The sequence below is a fragment of the Sinocyclocheilus rhinocerous genome, unplaced genomic scaffold (genome assembly GCF_001515625.1).
Source record: "Sinocyclocheilus rhinocerous isolate Xijiao unplaced genomic scaffold, SAMN03320098_v1.1 scaffold1390, whole genome shotgun sequence".
Lineage (NCBI taxonomy): Eukaryota > Metazoa > Chordata > Actinopteri > Cypriniformes > Cyprinidae > Sinocyclocheilus > Sinocyclocheilus rhinocerous.
This window is the reverse complement of record NW_015665627.1, coordinates 631,224-644,049: the sequence shown is the minus strand read 5'-3', so window position 1 is coordinate 644,049 and position 12,826 is coordinate 631,224. Positions and strand designations below refer to the sequence as shown.

The window sequence follows — 12,826 nt, the reverse complement described above, 5'->3', positions numbered from 1 at the left end:
TGTCTCGTCGCTCCGGCCGGCAGGGCATCACAATATGGTGAGGGGCGTAACATTTCCGTCACACGCTTGAGGTATTCGGCCAATCACAACGCACTGGATAGCTGGCCAATCAGAGCACACCTCGCTTTTTCAGACCGATGAGCTTTGTAAAAATCGAGGCGTTTCAGAAAGGTGGGGCATAGAGGAGAAACAATAATATACAGTATGTGGAAAATAATGTGTTTTTTTAACCTTAAACCGCATAAACACATTTCATTACACCAAATACACAAAATAATGTTCTTTTTAGCAGCATCATATGACTCCTTTAAATAACACACACAAAGCAATATCATTTATGCGACGAAAAGAAGATCTTTATCAGCCTATGTCAAGTACAGTGATACAGCAAATAAAGAATGCTCAAAGGCAGATCATAGGAATGCTGAAAACTTAATGAAAAACATTGAGGCTATTTCTAGGGTAGTGAGAAATGTTGACGGTGCATATTAGTACCTCAGAGTAGCAATATGTACCCTTAAGGTAGTAATAGTACTCTTATGTCATGCTCTTAAGTCATGCCTGATATAAGTGGTAGGCTACTATTATATATTATGTTATAAGAACATTTGTTCTTGTTAAGAGACATTACCTAAACTTGTTAATTGTTTTAATTGTATTATAATTCATTATTTACATGAATCTCTTGAGAAGGCATGAATATGAATACCTGAGAAGGCAAATATTTGCACATGAGATCACGTGTAGACTTTGAATATATGAGATCCATATGCAAATATGATACGTTTATTAAAACCTTTAATTTGCAACCTAGCAACGAGCTCATTGTTTATGGCTTAAATAAATAAAGAACCACACTCTGGCGATGAAACACTATCAATGTATACTACTATAAAATTAATTCACATGGACTATGGAGTTTATCGGTCAGCTGCCACCTTTTTTTCTCCGGACTATCGGCCAAACACATCTGCTTGAAATGCATGGGCGGCGGCCAATAAGGCCTATTTAAACCAATGTCCAGCTGTAAAGCCACAAGACACGATGGTTGAGTGGACAGCTGAGGAGCCAGCTGCAATAAAGGTGTATTTGCAAAACTCGACTACGAGTTGGTGGGCCATGAGAGCTTGGCGAGGTAATCTTATTTCTGGCCTGCTTTGTTCAATATATTTCATTGTATGTATTTCTTCAAAGGATGTGTTTGTAATTAATCATTAACCTATTAGAATTAAGGCCTTTAATATTCCTGTATTGATTGTCTGGTCTCAAGATGCTTGGTTGTCTACCCCTGGACTCGGCGGTACTTTGGTGGGTTTGGAAATCTATATAACTCTGAGGCAATCATGGCTAACCCAAAGGTCGCAGCGCATGGGACTGTAGTGCTCCAAGGACTGGATAAAAGCTCTTCAAAACATGGATGATATCAAGAACTTCTTCGCTTCCCTTAGCGAGCTTCACTCTTCACTCAGAAACTGCAAGCCGACCCAGGCAATTTCCAGGTTGGCATCTCTGAGCAGTGGCTATCATGCTGCTTATAATGTTGGAGCTGTGCTTTACTTTTTTCAACTTCTCTTCCAGCTCTTAGGTGACTGTCTGACCATGGTGATCGCTACACGCATGAGGACTGAGTTCACCCCAGACATCCAAGCTGCGTGGCAGAAGTTCCTGTCTGTTGTTGTGTCAGCCCTAAGAAGGCAGTACCATTGATTCGTCGACTGAACGAGAAAATTATCTTGTACTTGACTGTATAATGCATTAGTGAAAAATAAGAGATTGATACAATTTCGTCCATTGAGTTGTCTCTACATTTAAAATTAAATATTGTATAATTAGAAGTGCTAATATTCACAATTTACTAACTTACAAGAATGTTGCATATAGTTTCGGGTCACAAAGGCCAGAGGCCATATCATTTTGATATGATTTCCACTTCCTGCCCCTCACTCTTCTCACGCCTTACAAGACTTTAAAAGAAATATAGACCTAACTGATGCAAACTTAACGTCCAAAATTCCCTTGCTGATGATCCAAAATGCTTTATTGTTAACACTCAAAAATACATTCAAATGTATTTAGGTCTAAATTTAAGATTTATGTTTTTCAATTCCATATTTCCATCCATTTGGATTACACAGTTTTAACACAAACTAATAAAGTGATGCATATTAGTCATTCTAATGAAACCAGTAAGAAATGGCAGATTTCTGCACTCAAAAAATCATGGCATAGTTGATTGTTGTCACGAATCCAGTCTATGAACTTCAATTCACTCACCGGCTTTGGCTAATGGCTCAGAATTACCGGACTGCATGTTAATTGACTTCTTCTGTGATGGCCTTAACCAGCCTGTAAAATCACGAGTGATTCATGAGGGTCCTCGTTCGTCTCTAAGTGATTTTATGGACTATGCTCTATTATCTGTTGGTTCAGTGTTCACTGTGGGTATCGCGGAAGAACGCGACCCCGCACTCACTCGTGTAATGGCGGCCGCACTAGATCACGCTCACAAAATGGCGGCGACAACGGAGCCTGATCGCAAAAAGGTGGACACAACAGCGCCCCGTTATGTCACAGCTGCCAATCCTGAGTTCGGATACTGTTTGCCCCTGCCTGGACCTTTGCCTTGTACCTGGATTTATACCTCTAGTCTCGACCTGTTGATTCTGTTTGCCGATCGTAGACCCACGCTAGCCCTAGGAATATTCTTGTGTCTTGCCCTCTGTATACCTGTTGCCATTGTCTGACCCTTGCCTGTTTCTGACCATGTCAGTTAATAAAGCTTCGCACTTAGATCTGCACGTCTCATGTCTCAGTCACTCCGTGACAATTGTTAACTATTTGCGTTTATTAGATTCTATTTAAATAATCATATTTTAAAAATGCGTTTATTCAAATTGCTTAGCAGCGTTGCTTGAAATGTAGTTAATTATGCGACTGGAACAAGCAAAATTCAATTAGTTAAAATGTATAAGATTGAAACAAATGGGATTTATTTATGATACATATATAAACCTGGTTATTGTGCATTTAAAACATTCAGTTTATTATTACAGAAATCCTACCTATTTCTTACCTATTTCATTTAAAGTGCCCCTATTATGGGTAATGAAAGGTTTATATTTTGGTTTTGGGAGACCCAACAACAGGTTGACATGCATGCATCGTCAAAAAAACACTTTCATTGTCTTATAATATGCATTTATTTTTACCTTACTTGCTCAACGACTCCCAAACGATTCGCTCAACTATTCATTTTTCCAAACCCCTCCTTTGCGTGACACTAATCTGTGGTGATTGGTCCGATTGGTCTCATTTTCATTTCATCATGCCTGTAATGCCTGATGAAGCCGCGTTTGTGAGCTCAGTGCTGCTTTGTGTTCAGCGTTACCGGGGAAACAGCTATTTTACCGCTCCAAAAGCAGCATCTAGTGGCAAAGAATGAATTTACATTTCCATTCAGACCAACGCGAAAAGACCAACAAGTGGGCGGGCAGGGCAATATGCTAATATTTCATGTTGACGTCAACATGAAACGGCTAGGGATTTGTTTTAAAAATGACTTGCTTCAATGATTCAGAGTCGACGCTTGCTTTTGAGAGACAATAACTTTATACACGATGCACTTTCAGATTTAAAACTTTGCAGGATGTTTTCATTCACTTAGAGCTGTGTTACACTGCATGAAAGGTAATTTTCAAAAATCCATAATAGGGGCACTTTAATATACTATTAGGGTATCAATGTGATTCACAGGTAATGACAGGTCTGCCGTTTAAATACTTTCAGCACAACGGAGAGCGTCACATTTCCTTTGGACTTCAGCCAAGATTTCAGCACTTATTATTAAGTCTGGATAGCTGTAGCGCCACACCCACATCAAACATCAAGTGCAACACTGTCGTCATTGATTGATTTCTTTCCTTTTGCATCAAGTACCTAATGAGGATGACTTTGTATTATAGGAAGCCAAAATACTGACAATACAGCATCACCGTAAAAACGACTAAGCTAATGCACTGTAGGCTATATAAAAACAAGAAACGTATTGGAAGTGTAACAATCCCACAGAGGGCGCTAACAGAGAAGAGTACAATGAGGGATTTTTTTTATTGACTATTCCATGGCATTACATGAGGATAAATAACAAAGAAACACATACTTTGTAAAACATGTATTATTTATTTATTAAAGACAGAATTATCAGAACCATCCCATGCTCCTTCTGAGGGGTCTTCATCGGAACTTCTCGGCTAAAACCGCTGAGAATGCCGAAAGAAACTTGTCTATCGCCGCGTGTGCAACTGGTGTGAAGTTTTCACCCATATGGCAGGCTAACGTCACAATGATGCAATGATTGAAAAGCTGGAAAAAAATAGAGAAGTTTACGTTAGTGAGCTAAAGCGAAAATATCACATCATATTTGTACTGCATCAGTTAAGTGGACAGACAGACATTACATGAACACCTTGAAGTTTGTAGGATGTATTCGTAGTTGATAGGCATGGAACCTGCTAAGCGGTGCCAACGTTGTAGTAAGTGTGCTTATGTTCCTCGCACCTTCAGCTAAAGCCTGGACGATTTTCTTCCCGTGGCAGCGCAAATGCTCTGAACGGGGGGTGATATCTAGATGAGAGAAGTATGTCTTTGTTTTGGGGAACGTTTTGAACATCCTGTAAACCAGTTAACAAGGGAGAAAAACAAGGTCAGCAAGACGCAGACGGCACGAGACCCTAGGTATTTCCTCCCTCTCTGTTGCTTGCGTCATCACTCATGGGAAACTGCCAAATAGGCTACGACAAGACCATCAATCATTGTAAAGACTTTTGATATTCAGAAAACTGAGCGGCGAACTATCAAGGATCCACCAAAGAGTAAGTCAGACCAAGTTTTGTATAATTTAAAAAAAAAGCAACATTTTATAGAAACGTCGGTTTGGTCTGTTAGCCTATAGGCCTATTTGTTTAATCTATAGGACGGCATACCTTAAAAGAGCCTCAGATCCAATATCTTCTGCCACTGGAATCATTTTGTCCCATATCTGTACAATCAACTCTTTTTCGGTGTTCGAGAGCATTATAAGACGGCGTGGCACAGGTAAAATATATTTATACTATCTAAACACAGGTGAATAAATATAAATTTAGTTTTGCCAATGCAATGTCGATCACATCTCGACTTTAAAAAAATAGCAAAAATAGAAGGGAGCAGTTAGCAGAAATGTTGTTCCCGACGGTCGCTGTCTTCAACTCACCGGCAAGCTAGAGGTAATCACGTGAGAGTTGAAACTGAGCAATGTTGTGTTCTCTGCGTCATATTAGAAGAGCCTATGCCTATGTTATCATGCCGGGATTCCGCGTCTTGAGTGAGTTCAGTGATGTATTTCGCAATAAGTAGTCATAAAATCTCATCGCAGCACTTGTGATAAATGGCTACGCTATTTGAGGATAACTACTCTAATTTTATATCTCTGGAAAATAGTGATCTATGACATTGCATTAGCCTATGTTACATCAGTGTTTTACATTTGTGGAGTAAACTAAAGCTATAGTTTTTTTTGTTTGTTTTTTGAAGTGAAAAAATAAAATTTCATGCTTATTGTAATTAATGGGCTTATTATTTTATATTTCTATAAATTACATACCTATAGGTTGTTATTATGAAATATCTTTGTTAAATTAAAATATGTGCAGATACATATGCAGATATTCATATGCCTTTATATAAATCATAATTTTACCTTTCAGAAGAATCTATTTTACTGGGATTCTGCTTTGTCTGTCATTAGTAGAAGTTATTTAATTATTCAACTAAGTTGTCAAAATACAATGTTAATTATAATATTTGATTTAGTACTTTACATTAACAACGCATAAAAATATATAAATATTAATAAGCTTTGTATCAAAATCATTCATACATTCTGTAAAAGTTTATTCAAGGCGGCTTCTTACCCCAATATGTGCTATAACCACTAGCAAATATTTATATTTATTTCCTATAATTACACATTAGCTGATGCATCATCAGCTTATATCTAAACATGTTTCAGTTTAAAAGAAAATCCACATTGTTCTTAAGGGGGGCATCTTTCCCTCTATAAGATGTATGTTGATATCATTGATTTGATATCAACACAGATGATTTACATGTCCGTTATGAAAATGTCTCTCGGTCCCACTTTATATTAAGTGGCCTTAACTACTATGTACCTACATCAAAAAATACGTACAATGTACTTATTGTGTTCATATTGTATTGCAAAACACTTTTGCTGCTATTGAGGTGGGATATGGGTAAGGTTAGGGACAGGTTTGGTGGTTTGGGTAGCTTTAAGGGTGGGTTAAAGTGTAAGGGATGGGTCAATTGTGTAATTATAAATGTAGTTACAGAAATTAGTTGCAGATGTAATTACATGAAGGCATTTTTAAATTATAAGTACAATGTAAAAACATGTACACAATAAGTGCATTGTACCAAATGATTAATTTAAATGTAAGTGCATAGTAGTTAAGGCCACTTAATATAAAGTGGGACCTGTCTCTCTATTGGAAAATTAGTGTTAGAGTTGTATAGCAATTTACTGTTTTATTTTATCACAAACAGACTGCTCATATTAAATAAACAGTAAATAGTTTTCAAAAGAATATAAACATGTAGCAACATCTGCTTTCTCTGTAGTGATTTTACCACACATAATGCCAAATGTGGCTCAAACGCAAAAAGAAAACAACAGCAAAGTAATACTGTGGAGTGCATACACATTTATGATATTAAATGACGTTGACTCTCATTTTTAATGGCTATGAGCATGCACTTCTGTGATAGGGAGGGGTCAAGTCACTGGGTGTGATAAACCCTCATGACTGTTCATATCAGTGGCTCAAGCTGGGGACCGAAAGTGGGTGGAAGCTGAAGAGCAGCGTAATCACCCGCCTCACTCCTACCCTGCCCTCCTGCTGGGAACAAACCCTGGCAGCATGAACTACCCATGACTCAGCTAAACTAAAGGACTACCTCTTTAACAGAATCCACATCCTTTTGCATGTAGTGAAATGTGCAGTATGACAGGTAGTGCATGACTGTGCTCAGGTCTATTCTTTGATCTCTGTGTGTGGGTGTTTTTGTTAAGCTGATGTAGAGTTAAAGCTTCATTGCATATTCTATTTTCTTCTAATGATTATATGTGTATATTTTGTTATTTTATATAATCATTTATTCTGTGTTTATCATTGCTTCCAACCCTTTTATGTGCTCAATTTTTTATGTTTTGTTCCATTTTGTTTCTGTTTCGATCTGGAAACAGCTCCATCCTCACAACCTCAAGTGACATATAATAATAATAATAATAATAATAATAATAATTATTATTATTATTATTATTTAAATTATATATTTAAATTATTAATTATTATTATTGTTATATATGATAATGTAAAGTATTTTGTCAAAAAACACAAATTGACAAAAGGGTCTGGTCACTTTAAAACAAAAATAAAAGTTTGTATCACTTTTTATGTACTTTGTTTGTACTTTATTTGCTTTATTATGAAAGTTTAAATAAGTCATGACAAGAAAATGGATTTTTTAAAAATATTTTAATACGACAAGGTTTCTTTTTGATTAAAATATTCACCTGTAAAAAAGGAGAAAAGAGAACATATCCTATTCACCTGTAATACATCCCCAAGAAGAGTATAGCAGAACAACAAGGGATGTTTATGAAAAAATCATTAGTGGGAAATGATGAGGTTGCCAGAAAAACAGAAAACTAATTTAAAAAACAGCTCTGCAGATGTTTTGCTAGGATCTGAAAACACTTTAAAAGACTTTCTCAAATGAAAGTGTAATCATCTTGAAAAATATGGATTATAACTAATATTTTAAGAGTGTATAATTTATTCTTCGCCGTCGTCTTCTTATTTGATATACAATGTAGCAACTGTTTTTATGTCATGTTACACCCCGTCTAGGGGTAAAGGACGCAACATGAAAAGAGAGAGAGGAAGCGGGGATTCTTTTGAGGGTTTTTAATGAAACCAAACAAAATACAATCATCAAAATAAATAAAAAGGGAATTTCCTTCAGCAGTTGACCTGGCCAAAATAATTTTAAAACCTCTTTCCTAAACCCCTAACCTTAACCAAAATAAAATAAAAAGTACCGGTACAATATATTAACCTAACTCCCTAACCCAAAACAGAGATCAAAAAGGTTACAATAAACAAAATGGCGTCAAACTCCTTACTTTCTCCCAACCCTCTATATTTACAATGCTATCCAAACTACTTACAAGATCAGGCAAACAGAGTTGAAAGGAGAATCCAAATCCACGTCATAACAAGCAATGGGGTCAAAACCAAACAGTTCCTACTTACAAAATTCGTATCTCTTTTAAAGATCAAACAATCCTCACTCTAAATAATCAAAGTTCAACTAAGAGAACACACAGCCACCATCATTAGCCTGCAAGAGCCAATCAGCATCATACCTGGACACAAACACTTTCAAAACAAAAGAGAGACAGAAATGAGAAAATACAAAACAAAGGGTTGTAACACCCCCACACATAAGAATAAACATGACAGCAGGTTTATACCTAACACCGTGACAAAGAATCAGCAATGACATTATTTACACCTTTTTACACAGTGGTCGATTCCATGATCATCCTCTTGTAGTAGGACAGCACCTGCACCGGTTCCACTGGCATCCACTTCGAGTTTGTGCAGCAAGGACAGGAGAACTACACAACAACATTTTTAGTGAATCAAAAGCAATTTGACAATTTGAACTCTAAACAAAAGAAACATCTTTTCGAAGACTATCAGTGAGAGGTTTTGCTACATCTGAGAATTTTTTACAGAGGTTTCTGTAATAACCGGCCATGCCAAGAAAACGCCGGAGTTCTCTTTTAGATTTAGGAGAGGGGAAATCAATGATGGCACGAACTTTAGATTCCACTGGTCGAACCATTCCATAACCGACCTCCTTACCTAAATAGGTGACCTTGGCATGACAGAAATCACATTTTGTTAAGTTGAGGGTGAGATTAGCTTCTTGGAACCTAGAAAAGACTTCCTCTAGAGTCTTTAAATTACTTTTCCATGTATCAGAGTAACAAACAACGTCATCAAGGTAGGCTTCACATACAGTCAGTAGATTTAAAAAAAACAAAAAAACATTAATACTTTAATTTATCAAGGATGCATTAAATTTATCAAAAGTGTCAGTAAAGACATTTGCAACATTATAAAATCATTTGTTTTTTAAATAAAAGCTTTATTCTTTACTTTCTATTCACCATCAAGAATGATCAGGAATCCTGAAAAAAAAAAAAAAAAACGAAGCACAACCGTTTTCAGAAATGAAATTCTTGAGCATTCTTACCAACCCTATAATTTTGAATGGTTGTGCAATTGTTTGATTTGTAACAAATTTAGGTTCTTAAATTAAAATCCCTGCCTACCAATTGTTTAAAACAGTTGTTGAGCTTGCTGTCCACTAGGTGGCAACAGTGCACCAAAAGCAAATGCATCGTATGAAAACGACAAAGATACTTTTAAGGGTAGTAGGCCTTAGGAAAAATTGCATTTGTATGACATATATATGTACCCATCCATTTATTAAAAGCTCTGCTTTCCAAACAGTTGCAATGAATACAATATGCATATCAAAAGCATGTATTGAAGCATTTTGCATGCTAGGTGAAGAAAATTCATTTTGAATAAGTGCCAATTGAGTTTCACAATTTGAGTTGAATTACTGAAATAAATGAACTTTTCCACGACATTCTAATTTATTGAGATGCACCTGTATAAAGAAGCTTATGGTTTGCCAAAGACGGAAATTCCTGTCATCTTTTCAAAAGACACAAAACACAGCAAACAGGATAACAGATTAATTATTTTCCTCTTCTTTAATCCTATTGATGTGTTGTTTGCTTGTTTGCTTGTGACTGGTAGATCACACATGCCACCCACACTGTCTAGTCTCAGCCTGCCAAATACTCCGACGTGTTATATTGTGACTGGATGGCACACTAATAGATTATAACTGCAGTTTACATTAGATTAGCGTATTTAGGAAGCCTATGAGTTCTTATGAGGGCTGTAATAATGGTGAAAGGAGAGAGGAAAGTACTGTGAAACATCAATAACTCATTTAATCTAGATTGTTCTGCACATGAAACAAAATATGTGAGTGGTACTTTGAAATCTTGCCAAACAGAGGCCATAAATCATGTGCACATCTTTCAACATGACTATCTATGTGCTCACCTCTTAGGCCATGTCATGTCTCCTGATCCTGTGAATGCCCCCATGAGGGCCTTTAAACATCTATCATTCCATGACAGTTAATCCTCCTTCAGTACAAAAAAAGTCTCACGTGTTTAAACAGTGCCACAGACAGCCATTGTGATGTGGAGCTTGGTGGAGGATATCTGTAAGCTGATCTATGAGAAGAAGCATGTGTCTTGCTGATATGTGAAGAACATGAGCATGCATCTCAATCAAAACAAACAGTGTGCAGAAAAATGATCATATACAAAGTTTATAAACATATATACTACATACTACCTTTCAGTTTTTTAAAACAAATTAATACTTTTATTCAGTAAGGAAGCATTAAACTGATCAAAAGTAACTAAATATTTCAGATACATTTTGTTCTTTTGAAGTTTCAATTCAAAAAAGTATCCTGAGAAAAGTATCACCATTTCCACAAAAACATTAAGCAACTGTTTTAAACTGTGTAATAAGAAATGTTCTTGATCATCAAATCATCATATTAAAATAATTTCTGAAGAACCATAACCTTACATTCAAATAGAAAAGTTATTTTAAATTGTAACAATATTTTTTATTGTATTAATAAATGTTTTTGTTTTTATTTATTAATTATGTGTGTTGTTGTTTATTTTATTTATTACTAATTTATTTATAACCAATAAATTATCATAAAAGGCTGATGCAATATGAATCAAATACAGTATCAAATCTGGATCCAAAAGGTCTAAAATGACTGTGGAGTTTTCCTTCTCACAGTTACACTTGATCTTTGCATTCAAAAAGTTCAATGAAAAGCCATTTGCTCTTAGCTACACAAAAGGGAGGAGACCTTTGGATTTCCTGCAGGTACTGGAGAGTCAACATGGCAAGTTAGAAGCTGAAAGGAAGGGAAAAAACAGCACATTTTCAATGAGAAAGTTTAATTGCAAACTTTTGAGGCACAAGTTGACTTAAAAATCGTCAAATTTAGCCCTCCGGGCTGGGAAGTGTAGAAAATGCATGCAATGAATTGCTACTGTAATTCTTACAACTTTATTCTATTATACTTATTTATCATTTTTAGAGTCTGATAGTAATAGAATAATAGACATATATGCAGATGATGATTTGTTAGCTAAAGTGTGATTCATCGCTTCAATTCAGGTTAGATTGTATTTTGTGACCACATACACATTTCTTATCCTCATGCTCCAGACTGTCTAAAATAATGATGAAGGACCAGGGATCTGGAACATCTTCCCTGAATTATATGTCAATGTATAGTTAGAGACAAGCAGTGGATTTACTGTCTGCACTGCTGTTTAGATAAAAACATCAGCAGCAGCCCTGTCTCTCTCAACCCGGAGGAAAGAGAAAGAGCTCTTGTTTCTGGCTGTTCTTGTCTGTTAATGGTCAGTGATTTACAGGAGATCCTCCTGCTTTTGCTTTCATTTGAAAATGAGTAATGGAATAATTGAGTGACTCACATGTTACTAACAGGAACCAATTTGCGGTTTCTTTTTATATTATACTATTATACAAAGCCACATAGCTACATTGTTGGAGACAAGCAGATCTCACAGTCAGGTTCTCGGAGGAAGTTTAGACATGTCATCAGGTGGAGGACTACTGTAAACTAGTACTCCCTTCTGGCCCCCATAAACTAGAAGGCCACAGGGGAACACAAGAGAGCAGAAGCAAACCTTCCAGTGCTCCTGTGAACAGCTGCCAGCTGCACTTCCTGCCCTGGGCCTCTGCAGGGGAACAGGAACCTTTGAAGTGGTCATGGCATGTAGGTGAGCAACAGGGAGTGTTAAGACGCTGTGGAGAGGAACTACTAGAGTGTGTAAAAACAAGGTTCATAGAGTGGTCTGTTCTCTAAACTAATTATAATCCAATTTAAGAAATCACATAATTGAGAGAACAGTTTGAAAGTATCAGTGAATCAGCTGTAGGCATGAAAATTGATATTTAGATATCGTGAGTGTAAAATTTATTTTATACAACAGTTTAGTAAACATGAAGTTAATATTTAGCAACTTACGTTTTACAATATTGGCAATTCATTTGTCTGTTTTTGCTTTGTCAGTGAAAACAGCTTCAAACAAAGTCAAAGAATATGCTGATTTTACAGACTACCATCTTACTATTTCTGCCATATGAATATCTAGTTCAGTCATTGAACTCTACATGGCACAGGCTGACAGGTTCTTTACAAACAACCTGCTAGCAATCACATAATTTGCTACATGGCACAAGCTGATTGGTCTTTGATGATTCGGCAGCCAATGAGATTGCTTGCTCAATATTTAAATAGTCTGGCTCAGTGTTCGCTGTAAGCAGGTCCTGCAGCGTGCTATCAGAGTTCCTCTGAAACCCTCTACCTCTCCCTGCTCCACCTGTCTAGATCTGCTAAGGCATTTATGCATGCCTAATCATGCTACAGCAGCATGTCTGTATATCTGTTGGCAGTAGCGTACATAGAAGATCACAATAATACTATTTAAAACATACTTATTAGAGTTGTATATATATATATATATATATATATATATATA

The 12,826-nt window shown here is 36.3% G+C and overlaps 2 pseudogenes; one reads left to right on the top strand and one right to left on the bottom strand.

Moving 5' to 3' along the window:
- Positions 1-5,338, bottom strand: part of LOC107731409 (hemoglobin subunit beta-like) — a 6,434-nt pseudogene extending 1,096 nt beyond the window's left edge.
- Positions 1,045-1,707, top strand: LOC107731408 (hemoglobin subunit beta-like; annotated as a pseudogene).
- Positions 5,339-12,826: the final 7,488 nt, after the last annotated feature.